The sequence below is a fragment of the Herpailurus yagouaroundi genome, unplaced genomic scaffold (genome assembly GCF_014898765.1).
Source record: "Herpailurus yagouaroundi ecotype Mexico unplaced genomic scaffold, PumYag 67416, whole genome shotgun sequence".
Lineage (NCBI taxonomy): Eukaryota > Metazoa > Chordata > Mammalia > Carnivora > Felidae > Herpailurus > Herpailurus yagouaroundi.
The window spans coordinates 1,106,657-1,120,545 of record NW_024420231.1 but is presented as its reverse complement, the minus strand read 5'-3'; the positions used below and the strand labels follow the sequence as shown (position 1 = coordinate 1,120,545).

At 40.0% G+C, this 13,889-nt stretch overlaps 1 long non-coding RNA gene across 1 annotated transcript; it reads right to left on the bottom strand.

Moving 5' to 3' along the window:
- Positions 1-577: 577 nt before the first annotated feature.
- Positions 578-10,287, bottom strand: LOC121024981 (uncharacterized). Its single transcript, XR_005787899.1, has 4 exons — positions 10,088-10,287; positions 4,261-4,400; positions 1,486-1,534; positions 578-970 (listed from the first exon to the last, which is right to left on the bottom strand). It is a non-coding gene; the product is annotated as an uncharacterized LOC121024981 (long non-coding RNA).
- Positions 10,288-13,889: the final 3,602 nt, after the last annotated feature.

Below are 13,889 nucleotides of genomic sequence, written 5' to 3'. Positions count from 1 at the left end.
CGACATTCTGTCTTCCTGAAAGCAAATGCCATGAACACCAACTATGGAGGATGTGATGGAGAACAGGCACACCCATGGAATATGACTATGCATCCCTGGACTGGGCTCCTTCAGCCAGCAGTGCACCATGAGCACATGGCACCCTGAATAGGCCCTGGGGACAGGAAACTGAAACCTTGCATTATTTTAAAGCATCATGTACAATAAAAAACTTGCATTTAGGAATCCCTATTTCCAGCTTGTAGCACTCAAAACAAGTGATGGTGCATATACGGATTTTATGAGGTATCCCTGAGCTACTTTGCCTGATAAGGTGAAGATATATTTGCTATTATTTTTACAACTTTTGGGGCGCCTGGGTGGCGCAGTCGGTTAAGCGTCCGACGTCAGCCAGGTCACGATCTCGCGGTCCGTGAGTTCGAGCCCCGTGTCAGGCTCTGGGCTGATGGCTCAGAGCCTGGAGCCTGTTTCCGATTCTGTCTCCCTCTCTCTCTGCCCCTCCCCCGTTCATGCTCTGTCTCTCTCTGTCTCAAAAATAAATAAACATTAAAAAAATTTATTTTTACAACTTTTGCATTATAGCATAAATATTAGACAGCAATTCATTCACAGCATATTCCATTTTGAGGGAAAATATCACGTAGATAATCGATCCGATAAATAAACTAAAACTTTCCATTTACTACCCATTATACTCACTCACACCCCTCATAATTAAAGAAAGTAACTTTCTTATCAAGAACTATTATATTTTTAATGTTTAAATTAGTTCATACATTTGGTAAGGTTTTTTTTTAACTGAATTTAATATTATGTTGGATAATGTCACAATAGAAAAAATATTTTAAACATATTAATTAGTGTTTGACTTATACTTCTTCAATTACAAAAGAAAAATATTTATTAAGTTAATTGAACATTGATCTTAATACAATTTGAACTGAATTTGACTTGTGAAATCCAAGAAGACCTGAAAAATACAAAATGGATTCATCATTATCACTAATGACATGTAACAAATTTTTAATCACAGGGGAAAGGTTTGTCAACATAAACAAGATAATAAATGCATTTGCTAATTTTTCCTATACAATCAGCATTCACCACGGTATTGGTTTTAGGTGCATATGTCTGTGTGTATATGTGTGTATATAAATCTGTATGTATATATGTGTGTAAATACCTACATTTAGATCTATCTATCTGCCTATATGTTTGTGTAGGTTGTGTGTGCATCTATACCTATGTATATGATTGCATGTAGATGTGTGTTCAAGCATGTGCATTTAATATAAAATGTCATGTTTATATGTATATGTTGTGTACATATGCATATCAGCCCAAGATGTAGAATGCTTTAGGACCATTCAAAACCAACTTAAATGTCAATATACTCAGAAAGAGTCCTATTAGTAATGGAAACATAAAGTTATTTCTGATTTTTGATATGCAGGATAAAAAAAATAATGAGCCCATTATACTTACAGTATACTTCTGAGGCATTTAAGCTTTTAAACTTGCTTTGATCACCTTGCTAGACAGAGAAAAGTAGAATTAGTTCCTGTTTAAACTGAAGTGTGTTTATTCTTCATATCTTACATTAGAACTACTAACTCTAATAGATTTGGGGGCCCTAGGTGTTTTTCCATCTTCGTTTGGGCAGAACCAAGCCAGCCATCTACAGATGGACTTGTCAATTACAAATCAACAGGTGGATTTCATGTGTTAAGGCTGCAACATAAACATGAATGAAAATAATAATCTGACACTAAGTGGGTACATGTTGGCTGATTATTTTCCAGTACCAACAACAAATTGCCAAAAAAGAATACCATAAGTGACCTTCCTGAAGCTTAGGGCTAACAAGAATCTGGGGATATTGTACTGCATGTTCATGGGGCTCTGGTGAGACTATACTACCTTTCAGGTTAATTTCCTCTCCCAGCTTCTTACATTGAAGGTGGTTGGGCAGGGCCCTGGAGGAATGCCCAACCTTTTATCCCAGACATTGACTTACCATAGGAGTCAACAATTACTCCAATGTAGGAAATGTTATTGTCTCTCAAGAAACAGCAAATTGTAAGGGTTTTTCAAACCTAGACTCCCAACCCTTAGGTGAGCTTAATACGTTTAGGCTAAAACTTGGAGAGAATCAAGTTCTGTACTACAAGATGCCATCTTTGAAAGGAAAGAGCCAGTGATTCTATTGTGCCTGACTGGTCTGGAGAGCTGGGAGAACAGAATCGTGGGTCTGGTGGGAGGAGCCCTCTAGGCCTGCTGGCCACATGTGAACTTGTTGGTTCCTCTCAGGTATGCTGGGTAGGATGTTCCTATCTTTGGTTCCTTTGGGAGTTGGTTTCCTCAATATCAGCTCCCTTCCCTCCTCCAGAATGACTGTGTTGGTTCAGCTCAATTGTTGGAAGAGCCTGGCTTCAGTTCCCCAGTATTTTTCTCAGCATTTGCTATACTCTGATATCATTGTACTCATTGCCCACTTTACATTCCAAGAATCCTAGAATTTGGAGAAGCCCCTCTGAGATTAATCGAATCTCCCAGCCAGGGCAGATGTCCACATGAAAAGTCAGGCAGATTATTCTTTTTTGTGACACAGGGTAAAATAATATTCTCATTCTCTCTCCAGTCTTGCTGTCCTCCCTCCCCCTCCCCAGTACTGTCACTTGTACAGAACAGACTGTGTTCTGACACTGTATTTCATTATTTGGATATTTATTTATTTTTGAGAGACAGAGCACAAGTAGAGGAGGAGGAGAGAGAGAGACAGAGAGAGAATCTGAAGCAGGCTCCAGGCTCTGAGCTGTCAGCACAGAGCCCAACGCGGGGCTCGAACTCATGAACTGCAAGATCCTGACCCGAGCCAAAGTCAGAACCTCAACTGACGGAGCCACCCAGGCATCCTGTATTTCATTATTTGGAAACCACCAGCCTCCACTTCCCCAAATTGGACCATCGTAAGCAGTCACAAAAAGCATCCTTTTCCCCCAAGGTGCCATTAGATCTAGACCTCTTTTGGGTAAGTTCTATTCCTTATTGCTAGCCAACGAGTCTAGGCACTGTTATATTGCTAGAAAAGCCCTGAGGGTGTGGCCTCCGTCCCTGACCATACTGTTGCCAGAGAGAGTTTCCAAAAACATGGGTCTCTTCTACTCAAAAGCCTTCAATAACTCTCCATTACCAACAGAATGAAGACAACACGTCTTAGCTAGGCACTCAAGGCCTCCCCAAAGTTGTTTTGTATAATAGTGTTATTTCTCAAATACTGTTCCCAACCCCAACTTTGCTCCCCTTTATTCCCACACATAATTTGAACTGACTTGCCTCTTTTTTTTTCAAGCTGCTCCCACTGCTAGAAATTCTCTGCCCACCATCTTTGTCAGTTGAAATCCCATTTATCCTTCAAGGTTCAAGTAATTGTCCCCTCTTCTCTGAAGCATCCCCCAATCTTTCCATTCAAAATAATCACTTCCTCCCCAGGACCTTCCAACAACATTCTTTAGCAACCCTGGTGGCACTTGCCTAATATCTTACTGGCTATTGCCTGCTACTGCAGGGCAAGGACTAAGTCTGCATTGTGTCTGTAGCCTCCATGGTGTCCGTCACGGTGTCATGCAACACTGGGCTCTCCATTTGGGGCTTGACGAGGCTCTACATGATCTGGCTTTTGCCTAATACCTTATCCATATCTCCAGCCACTTTCTTCCTTTCTGCAGCTTCACTGGCCTTATGTCAATGCTTCAAAAATGCTAAATGCTTTCCTACCTTGGGGCTTTTGCCCACACAGTCCTCCCTGTCTGAAATGCTTTTCCATCTTTTCTTCATCTGGCCAACTCCTGCTCATCCTTCTCACCTCAGCTTAAAACATTAGTTCTCAAGGAAGCCCGCCTGGAACTCTCAGAAAACAAAAACAAAAACAAAAACAAAAACAAAAACAAAAACAAAACAAAACAAAACAAAAAAAAACTATACATTTATCACCCCATCAGGCATCTCATAAGCTTGTAGTCATAGAAGAAGAAGTGAATGATGGAGAGTGGAAGTCTCAAAACAGACCCACCTTTTCCTTCCACCCCATGACTAGGAAATGCACAGTAACTGCCTGCCCTGTGGGCTGTCAGTCAGAAGTGACTATCTTGGATTTAAAGGATAGACAAGACCTGCTCCTTCACTAGGATGCCCAGCCCTTCCCAGACTAATTCCTTGCCTCTTTGAGCACAAATGGTTCTTAAGACTCTTCCAAGTTACCTGCTTATCATTGAGAAGAGGAGCAAAATGTGTCAGAAAGAAGGGTCTGGCCAGATGGAGCCTAAAGCTTCATTTGTTATTGCAAAGCTTCTTGTCTTGGAACTTCATAGTCCTCAGTGATCACCAATTTGAGATCATAACTATGCAATAAAAGTAAAAGATAAAGTTAGAGAAACTCAGGTGGGGGCCGGAGGGTGGAAAACAAAGCATATATAGGAGCAGTATCTATAATGAGGCAGATCAGGGCAGAGTTATGGCATTCTAATTTCATCGATTCTGGAAGGGCTTTCCATCACTTTCTAGTGCTTCTGAGTTGTGAAAATTGCCTAAAATTAACCTTCTAGGCAAAGGTTACAAATTGGCAGTTGTAGGCTGAATCTGGTTCTCAGACTTGTTTTAGTTGGCCACCACAGTGTTGATAAAATATATTTGAATTAGTTTCCAACATTTAAGGATTGGACGATTTCATATACTTTTTTTTTTGTTTTTTTTTTTTAGTTTTGGATTCTCTTGAAAAACTGGAGAATCTGGCAGCCCAACCCCACATTTCCATCCAGCAACAGTCAGCTGGAGCTAAGTGTGGCCATCCCCTCTGGATGAGACTTATTCTTCCTTGGTTCTTCACAGTCCCCATCTGGTTTGCTTCCCTAAATTTTACCTGCCTGGCTCAGTAGGCATTTGAGTTTGCACCCTTGATATTTTTTTAAAGTTTTATTATAGGAACATATACAAAAGCAGAGAGAATCATATGAGGAACCCCAAGCACTCATCACCCAGTTTGAATAACTGTCATTCATAGCCAATATTATTACATCAATGCCCTCACCCATTATCTGATACTCCTATCCCCCACTCGATTATTTTGAAGCAAATCCAGACATCATATCAGACATCATACCATTTTATCACTAAATATCTCAATATGTATCTCTAAAAGACAGACTTTTTTAATAAACAGAACTATAGTTTCATTATCACAGCCAAAATATTATCAATTCTTTATTATAATCAAATATCCACTGTGCTAACTTTTAAAAACCGTTTATTTATTAGAGAGAGAGAGATCGCGAGAGTGCACACACATGTGTGGGGGTGGGAAGGGGCAGAGAAAGAGGGGGACTCTTGGCTTTTCATCCTAAGAGCTAACTTATCATATACTCAAAAACAAGTGCCTAGTGAGGCCAGGAAATATTTTCTGGACTTTAAGGGAGCAGCACATGTTTGAGAGTATCAAAGCAGGCTCTGTGCTGACAGCAGAGAACCCGATGCAGAGCTCAAACTCACAAAACCATGAGCTCATGGCCTGAGCCGAAGTTGGACGCTTAACCTACTGCACCACCCAGGCACCCCCACTCTGTTAACTTTTTAATTATTTTCCATGTTATTCACCTCATCTGATTTCCTTTCTCTTTCTTTGGGGAAGAAATAAGAATGGGAAGCGTTGGTCTAGGAAAGGGTGATGGTAATAGAAACATGAATATTATATTCTGATCTCTAGAAAGTAATAGATGGAATGATTCCTTATGACTTCATAACACATTTATCTCTTTATATGGGTTCTGCAGTCATAATTTTGTATGAGACAGATACAGAAGGTTAAGTAGCTTGTTCAATTACAGACATAGTAAAAGAGCTGTGACAAGAACTCAGACCACCTGACTCCCAGGTGGGAGTTGTGCCATATAGGAAAGGTGACATGACAGGTTATATTGTGATGATAGAAGACAGTATGGAGTAATAGCAGTGAAGATTTTCTGAGTGCTTACTCTGTGGCTAGGAGTTGTGCGAGGTACCTAAGCCATATTAGTATTATTTATCCTTCTTATCAGTTCTCTATTCTTCCAGTCTTATAGAGAAAGATGCTAAATACATAGACATTAAGTAACTTTCCCAGGAACAAACACTTAGAACAAACAATTGGCAGAACTAGAATTGGAAGCCAGATCACTCTAACCCTAGCATCCCAGTGCTTTACTACTGTATTAAACTTGACATGGCAAGGGCTTTGGAGTTGGACAAACGTGACTCTGAATCCTAGCTTTTATTCACTTTGTGACTGTGGGTAACAACTTCCTCATCTTCAAGTAAGGATAATAGTACCTAACTCTTAAGGTTAATGTAATGATGAAACAAAATCATCCATTTAAATTATTTAGCACATCACTTTGCACAGAGTAAAGGCTCAATAAATGAAAGCTACCAAGAGGGGGTGGTTTATAGTACTATCTCGACCAATGTGCCCAAGAAAAAAGGAAATTTTATTCCTTCTCTGACCAGCCCCTTAGGCTAGTCCCATTTTATGTAATCCCAGCAATATGTGGTTCATGATTCATGTTTTCATACATTTTTTATATGTGAAATACAATTAAATTATATTTTATACTTCAAAATGAAAGCGCATTCTCATACTAAAGATTTTAATTGTCAGAGACACAATAGGTTTGATGTGGAAATTCCAAATTCAGTCTGCCACAAGCTGGATGGACTCTTGGCTTTTCATCCTAAGAGGTAACCTATCATATGCTCAAAAACTAGTGCCTAGTGAGGCCAGAAAATATTTTCTGGAATTTAAGGGAGCAGTGCATGTTTGAGAAAGTCTTGGGATGGTGTGAAAATTTTACCGATCTGATAGACCTGAAGCAAGGCTATAATGGGAGTGTGGTTTCAAGCTTCCCTGTCCTCTTTCCCTCATCTCTGAGTACCTACAGGTTCCCCAGTGTTTTAAGGATGAAGGCAGAAGCACAAAAAGTGGGCAAGCAGGAATAAACAAAGTGGTACAGAATGTACCAAGCAGAAACAACCCATTTCTAGAAAGATGTCTCCAATGTTCTGGGACACAGAAAAGGCAGGGGCCAAGGCTAGGCCTGCTAATGTTTGCTGGCCTCAGGAAAAGAAGGTTAAGGGCAGAGAGCACCAGGATCAGTGTAAGGGGACTCCCTTGCACAGCTTTCACTTGGCTAATGTTTTAGATTCCTATGGCTGCTGTAATGTATTATCACAAACTGGCTTAGAACACATCTTTATTATCTTATAGCTCTGTAGGTTAGAAGTCCAGTGTGAGTCTCCCTAGGCTCAAGTCAAGGTGTCAGCAGAGCTGTGTGTTCCCTTGTGGAGGCTCTGGGAACTAATATGCTTCCTTGTTGTTTCCAGCCTACATTCTTTGATTCATGACCCCTTTCTTCCATCTTCAAAGCCAGTGATGGCCATTTGAGTCCTTTTCACATCTCATAGCTCTGACCTACTCTTCTGTGTTCTTCTTTTACTTTTAAGGATCCCTGTACTTACATTGGGCCTACCCGGATAAACCAGATCATCTTCCTATTTTATTTTATTTTAAATTTTTTTAATGTTTATTTATTTTTTATTTTTGAGAGAGAGACAGAGCATGAGTAAGGGAGGGGCAGAGAGAGGGAGACACAGAATCCAAAGCAGGCACCAGGCTCCAAGCTGCCAGCACAGAGCCCCATGTGGAGCTCGAATTCACCAACCATGAGGTCATGACCTGAGCTGAAGTCAGCTGCTTAACCGACTGAGCCACCCAGGCACCCCAATCATCTTCCTATTTTAAAGTTAGCTGATTAACAACCTTAATTATATCTTCTACCTTAATTCTCCTTTGCCATGTAACATAACATATTCACTATTCTGGGGAATAAGGCATGGACATCCTTGGGAGGAGGTTATTACTCTGCTTACCACAGCTACCAAATGTCACAGAAAGAATTGGCCTCTGTTATTGAAGACAAAATAGATTAGGGGTGCCTGAGTGGCTTAGTAGGTTAAGCACCCGATTCTTGGTGTCAGCTCAGGTCATAATCTCACGGTTTGTGGGTTCGAGCCCCACGTAGGGTTCTGCACTGGCAGTGCAGAGCTTGCTTGGGATTCTCTGTCTCTCTCTCTCTTGCTCTCTCTCTCTCTCAAAATAAGTAAATAAATGAATTAAAAAAAACCAGAATACATTAGGGGCAGGTGTGAGTTTTCAGCAATACTGACAAAATATTTAAGATTCAGGTGTTATTTATAAAATGGCCCATTATGGATCTGTTCTTAAATGGAAAGACAGCATATTTGTAAATATGACAATTTGCTCCCAATGATTTTCTAAATTTAACACAATTTCAGTTAAAAAGGAAAAATATGGGGGCGCCTGGGTGGCTCAGTCAGTTGAGCATCCGACTCTTGATTTGGGCTCAGGTCATGATCTCGCGGTTTGTGAGTTCGAGCCCCATGTTAGCCTCTGTGCTGAACTTGAAGCCTGCTTAAGATTCTTTCTCTCCCTCCCACTGTCCCTCTCCCTTGCTCTCACATGCACACTCTCTCTCTAAAAAAAAAGGAAAAATATGCAAGAAAACAAAAAGACTAGTCTAAAGAGTAAGAAATGAAGATTCATCTCATCACACATTAGAACAAGCTATAAAGCAGTAATCTTTAAGACTGTGATGTTGGCTCATAAGTGAAATATTTATCAGTGGAACAGAGGAGAGAGATTGGAAATAGCTTTTAGCATACATAACATGAACAGATGTCAAATATGCACCATAAAACAATGAGCAAAATATTGTATATTTAATAAGTGCTTTGAAACAACTGGATAGTGATGGGAAAAGCTAATTTAGAATTATGCATCTTCCACTATCTGGCACAAATGATCTCATCTGGGATTTTAACTGAGGTAAAATCAGGTAAAATCATATCTAAAGAATAGAATAGACTATCCTTCATGAGCACAACTATTTGATAAAACAGAATCCTGACTATGGGGAAGAAAACAATTTGCAGAACAAAAGGCACACAGAATAAGTCAACACTTGTAAAAAACGTAAACCTCATTATGCGACAAGGAAGTATAAATACCACAAAGTACCATTTTATACCCATTTAATCCACCAAAACATTGTTTTGAAAGATAAAATCCCAATATTCGTGAGGCTGTGGGTAAATACATGTGTTGGCACTGGTGATCATAGTAACACAGTAGGCAACATTTATTGTGCCCATCTTCCCCATAATATTGCTGTGCAGAAGTAATTTTATTTTTCACATCTCATAATTGAGGCAACTGTGATTTAGAGAGGTGGAGTAACTAGTCTATCCCCACATAGCTAGTATAGGCAGAACCAGCCTAACAACGTTTTGTTGAAGTCCAAACCCTGTGTTCTTAACTAAAAGCCTGTGTACACTGCCTTCCATAGCAATATGTAGCTAGAGCAATGAAGAAATCCTTACCCTCTGACTATTGTATTCCCGACCCCAGAACTTTGGCCTGAGAAAAAAATTTCAAAGAAAAAAAGATTATATATATATCTATATATATATCTATATATATATCTGTTTCTGCCCACAAAGATGTTTAGTAATTCAACAAGTAGCTACTGATTGATCATCATCAGAAAAAAAACATAAATGAATGATAGTATATGAATGCAAACATGAAAATGATCAATGTGAAGACTATGATAAAATGTGGGAAATAGTTATGAAATACTGTTAAGTAAAAAATGGAGCACACTATTGGCTATCCTCCATGTAGAAACAAACAGTTGGTCATAGGGTGAGATTAAGAGGTAAATTTTGTCAGATTATGAGATTTGGGATGGGAACTGGGGGGAAACTTTCAGTAGGAACGTTTGCAGTGGGGACACCTACTGCTTGACTTTTGTGAAACCAGACTGCACATTTTTGTATTGATTCTCTATAGAAGCCAACTTTGCAAAAATGGTCTGTGTGCCCCAAGGTTGGTGGGTAAACGCTTTAATCTCTGAGACAACACCCCCTTCCCGCCCCCCCCCCCCGCCCCGCTCGCCCTCCGCCCTAGAGTGGCTCTTACCCGGTTTCCAGGGAGCAGCCTGTGCTTCTCAATGGGAAGTTAGGAGACGAAGGGACGCGCAGGCAAGTAGGTGCTCGGGCGGTCAGTGGCTTTGCGCTTGCGAAGGGCAGCTCCTGTGATAGCTCAGCTCAGCCCAACCCAGAGGAAGGAATAATTTTCAGTTTCACGTCACTACACTGATCCTTTTTATGCGGAGTTAAATCCTGTGTCATGGGCTACAGGGGCATTCATACTACATTCACTATCCACTTTTTGCAAGCAGAAACCCTCTAGTGGCCAAAGCCGTCAGGCAGAGCAGAACAGGAGTCAGGGTTCTGGAAAGGTGGGGGGTGGGACTGGAAGAGGAGGGGGTTGGAGCGGCTGGGGTGGGGACCTTTTTTATAGTTTGTGTCTATTTGAATTTGTAGGTCCTTGCCAGTTATGGCATTAATTGTTTAAGAGATTGAAAAGACTAAAATGATTTTTTAATCACTAATTTGTTTTTGAAAAGATTTTAAAAAATTAATTTCTCCCTGAATATTTCTTAGTCAATACAGAGTTGAGTCCTGACACCTTCCTGGGGCACCGGCTTTGTTGGTGTAACACCTGGATCACCAGGCTTTCTTCTCTGATGATGAATTGCTCTTGCTTTTTATAGGAAGGAGTTTCATGAAACAGGCCGCTAGATTAATCAAATATTTTCCTAACCCCTCAGCCAATTTTAATTCCAAATTGGAAAAATTCTGCCATAAGTGGATAATTGACCTCACTGGGAGCGACTCAACAGCTGGTGGAGATGTTCTTTTTTTTCTTCCAAGATTTTATTTAAATTCAAGTTAGTTAACATATACTGTGGTATTGGTCCCAGGAGTAGAATTTAGTGATTCATCACTTACATACAACACCCAATGCTCATCACAAGTGCCTTCCTTAATGCACAATAAGCTATTTAGCGCATCTTCCCACTCCCCTCCCCTCCAACACCCCTCAATTCATTCTTTATCATTAAGAGTCCCTTATGGTTTACTTCCTTCTCTGTTTTTATCTTATTTTATTTTTCATTCCCTTCCCCTATGCTCATCTGTTTTGTTTGTTAAATTCAACATATGAGTGAAATCATATGGTATTTGTCTTTCTCTGACTTATGTGGCTTAGCACAATACGTTCTAGTTCCATCCATGTTGTTACAAATGGCAAGATTTCACTCTTCTTGATGGCTGGGTAATATTCCATTGTATAGATACACATTTCCTTGTTCATTCATCAATGGGCATTTATACAATTCATAATTTGGCTATTGTTTATAGTAACATTGCCAACTGTAAACATTGGGGTGCATGTGCCCCTTCCAATAGTATTTTTTTTATCTTTTGGATAAATACCTAGTAGTGCAATTGCTGGATCCTAAGGTAGTTCTGTTTTTAACTTTTTGAGGAACCTCCATACTGTTTTGCAGAGTGGCTGCACCAGTTTGCATTCTGGTGGGGACATTCTAATGTCCAAAAGAAGCACCCAATGAAATGGACTGATGTGACCATTTCAGGATATTTTCAATCTAAAGATCTCATGTGCACATGTGTGCAAGAGAGAAAGAGAGAGAGAGAGAAGAGCCAGTGAATGACCTGGATAAAGCATTTCTGTGAGTGCTCTGCTGCATACCAGGCCCCTAATGGAAGAGGTTATTTAGGTTTTTTATCCATTCTGACATATTTTTGCATATTGTGTAAGGTGACGGTACCTTTCATTCTTTTGCATGTGGATATACAGTTTAACCAGCACCATTTGTTGAAAAGACTGCCCTTTTCTTATTGATTGGTCTTGGAACCCCCGTTGAAAACAATTTGACTATGTAGTATATGTGATGCATGGACTACTTTTATAACTATTGTCAGATAAACTACACTAATAAACTTTTAAAAACACACTAAAATAAGCACAATTTGAAAACATTGGATTGAAAGGAGGAGTTAGCCACATTCATGCTCTGATCTTGCCTTGCTTATTTAAAGTATGACAGTTCCAGATTCCAATGATATTGTGTGTTCACAGACTGCTTATCATTCACCCAGAGAAAGGGAAATTCCCTTTCTCTTTTTTTTTGAAGTTTATTTATTTTGAGAGAGAAAGAGAGAGAGAGAACCCAAAGGAGGCTCCTAAAGGCCACTGTGAGCCCGATGCAGGGCTTGAACTCACAAACTGTGAAATCATGACCTGAGCCAAAGTTGGACACTTAACCAACTGAGCCACCCAGGCGCCCCCCCCCTTTCTCTTTTAAAAAGGAGAGCTTAAAACAGAGAAAAGGGAACCCATTTAAATGATGAGTTGGAGAGCAAATTAAAAAAAAACAGGTTGATACCTAATAAATTTGTCTGGTTAATATTTGTCCAGAAATATTGCATGATGATATATTGAAGTAAATCCTTAAAGCATCAGAATGCTCAAGAAATGAGATTCTTCTTCTTCTTTTTAAAAAAAATTTAATGTTTATTTTGAGAGACAGAGAGAGAGAAAGAGAGAGAGTGCAAGAGGGGGAGGGCCAGAGAGAGAGGGAAACACAGAATCCAAAGCAGGCTGTCAGCTCAGAGCCGGAGGTGGGGCTCGAACCCACAAACCCCATAAACTGTGAGATCATGACCTGAGCCGAAGTCAGACACTTAACCACTTGAGCCACCCAGGTGACCCATGGGGTTATTCTTCTTAATGGAACTTACTGAAGAATTAAAATTTAATAGGAGATTCATGTTTTTTGTGTATTTCTGTTGAACAAAATGTGAAACCATTAGTTAGTCTGTTTTCCTCTCAAATTTGAACAGGAATTCAATGAATTCAATGTTCGATTCAATGATTATGTATACATCAAAATGACAAAAGACTTTTAGTTTGAAGTCTATCATAGTCACTTTTCAGCTGTGTCATTTTGGGCAGGTTATTTATTTAAAATTTTTTTAAGTTTTTTTTTTTTAATTCCAGTTAGTAAACATACAGTGTAATGTCAGTTTCAGTTGTACAATATAGTGATTCAACCCTTCCATACATCACCCAGTGATCATCATAAGTGCACTCCTTAATCCCCATCACCTTTTTCACCCATTCCCCCACCAACTTGCCCTCTGGTAACCAACAGTTTGTTCTCTAGAGTTAAGAGTCTGTCTCTTGGTTTGGGGTAGGTTATTTAAACTCTTTGTGTCTTAGTTTCCTCATCTGCAGAACGCAATAGTTGTCATTCATGCATATTGCTCAACACAGTATTTGGCACATTGTAAACCCTCAGAAAATTTTAGCTGTTACCATTATCACCGTTTATTATTGTTTAAATGTAAAGCACTAGAATGGGTGCAATGAGGCATCCAGAAAATAGAGGAGACCCAGCTGGAAGCTTCAGGCACTAGTGTTCAGGTAAAGGAATCAAGAATTGCATCCACCAATGGTTAAGTTTCAGCGGAATGCCGTAAGTTATGAAGGCTCTGGTCAAATGAGTGATCCATGCCTCAGGCCTATAGAGATTCAGGGAGAGGATGTAATAGCTAGGTGGGCAGGATTGAGAAAGAGGGGAATGAAGAAAGGAGGAGTAAAAGGCAACAAAGAAGTGGTCAAGCACTGAATGACCCAGCTAGATGATGAAGCGGCACACAGGCATGGCACAAGCAGAGGTGTAGGGTCAGAAATGAGCATGGCATGGGGCAGTTGGTTGATTTAGTTGGTTAAACATCTGACTCTTGATTTTGCTTCAGGTTATGATCTCATGGCTCCTGGGATCGAGCCCTATGTTGGACTGACAGCACAAAGCCTGCTTGGGATTCTCTCTCTCCCTCTCTCTCTCTGC